The sequence below is a fragment of the Pteropus medius genome, unplaced genomic scaffold (assembly GCF_902729225.1).
Source record: "Pteropus medius unplaced genomic scaffold, Ma_sr-lr_union100, whole genome shotgun sequence".
NCBI lineage: Eukaryota > Metazoa > Chordata > Mammalia > Chiroptera > Pteropodidae > Pteropus > Pteropus medius.
This window is the reverse complement of record NW_024348304.1, coordinates 7254031-7256212: the sequence shown is the minus strand read 5'-3', so window position 1 is coordinate 7256212 and position 2182 is coordinate 7254031. Positions and strand designations below refer to the sequence as shown.

Below are 2182 nucleotides of genomic sequence, written 5' to 3'. Positions count from 1 at the left end.
TTTCTGTGTTCTCAGTTTTAAAAGATCTTTCTCAACAGGTGCGAATACATAACGCATATTTTAGTCATAGTTTCAACACACATACCATCTAAACCAATGCCTCCTACAACACACTGACTTTACTTTCAAAAAGATTAACCTGGATCATAGACATTTGCATATCTATATATATACACTGCTATATGAATATGCTCTGTGAGATTTTCACCTTATATACTGTTCATAATAAACTTTAGCCAGGGCTATTACTAAGATGATGTTTTCTTATTTGTGTATATTTTTAATTCTAAGGCCACATCCTTTGGGGCATTTTGTTTTACATTCATTATTAAAAAAACTAAACTTCAATATTTTGACCTCCAAGTTAACTTAAGGATTATATAATCATTCCATGTACTAAAAAAAGTTTCTATATTCTTAAATCAAGGTAAAGTGTTTTCTATTATAGTATTGAAAAAATATTGGATTTAGAGAATTGGAGTTTTTAAAGATAATACAGTTATGTTTTTTTTTAATTTTCAGAATAAATATACAATTATATACGATATAGATAGGACAGATAATTCACATGTATACTTTATGTAAATATATGTGAAAGTCATACACATGTAAGAATATGGATATGTACGTATGTATTACCTTTTTCCAATCTATCTGACAAATAATAACATGCAATAAAAGTACAGGTCACTATGTTCTAAATATTCTACTTGTTATCAGAATGTAGGTTGCACTATACTAGGTTTTCTATTGCCTGCAAAAACAGAACAAAAGTATTTTAAAGGATCAAATTATAATTAAACATGAAAAGATTTTGTTGGACCAGAAATTCTCATACAACAGTCATCATATGAAATCTGACACATGCATTAGTTATTTAATATTGATATTTTACTTTCCATTTCTTTTTTTAGATTTTGAAATAACACTGCATCAAAATATCGTCAGCCTTATACATCTAGAGTGATCACATGCTAGAAACCTAAATCATAGTTTATTCTAATAGTTTCTGTGTTCACATCTAAGACATGTTGAATTGCTGTTCAGAGAGATTTTTATTAGAAACAGGGATGAGATATCACACTTTCAGGGAAATAGTCAATAAAATCTTTAGCTTTTCTCACATGAGAAAAATGTAAGTCTGCATTCTGAACCCCTATCTCATTTTCTCTTCTCTGTTTCTCTTTTTTTTAAATCGAACAGCTTTTCCTTTGAGCTGTGATCATAATACATTTTTCAAATTTAATTACCCAGCACTTCACTATTTAGGGCATTCGTCCAGCCCAAAAAATAATCTTACAAAAATTTTAATATATAATATAATATCTTGCTTTCCTACAAAATATATTTTGAAGAAAAATTTTTGCACCGATATGTGTACATAATGTATTTGCTAATAGGTGACACGCATCATTCTTTTTTTTTTTTTGGTGAGGCACCCCTTGGTTGACCTCACAGAGGATCCCGGTCAGCTTACAATCCATTATTTTTTTTTTACTTTTTACTCCAACGGCACCTGGTCTTCCTAGGCGGTCTCCTATCCAAGTACTAACCAGGCCCGACCCTGCTTAGCTTCCGAGATCAGACGGGATTGGGCTTGTTCAGGGTGGGCATTATTGTAGACAGCATCGTTCTTTTTTTAAAATAGTAAGGGATCATGTAGCTTCTCTAATTTTCAATGATGGAACTTACCGATGATGTAGACTCTTATTCTGTTTTATCAAATTATTGCCACTTAATAATGTGCCAAATTATAAAGGATTTAATATTAAGTATATATTATTGTATGTTTAATATATATTAAATATGTATATATACGCATATATATACACACACATACACACACACACACACACAGAGTTATCGCTTTTTCTGTACCCATCCGTAATTATAAATAGGTCTTTTCATTTGTGGTGGCCATGGCTTTATAAAATGTTGAACTAGAGTTTCTGTTTTTTGGCTCTTTCTGATTTTTAATTATATCATCTCACGAATATCTATCTGTTCAAAATAAAACAAATCATACTGAATTTTTTAATATGCTTCCTTTTATTTTATCAGCAGCTATTACTTCTCTCCTCAAATAACTGAGTTTTGAACTTATTTAGGGCAGGAACTTTTTTTCTTTGGGTTCCTACATGTGCTCCATACAGTGAGGTATAGTTAAATGGAACCTATACAC

At 30.5% G+C, this 2182-nt stretch overlaps 1 pseudogene; it reads right to left on the bottom strand.

Annotated features, from left to right (window-relative positions):
- Positions 1-1504: 1504 nt before the first annotated feature.
- On the bottom strand, positions 1505-1624 carry LOC120616281 (uncharacterized; annotated as a pseudogene).
- Between the last annotated feature and the right edge of the window lie 558 nt (positions 1625-2182).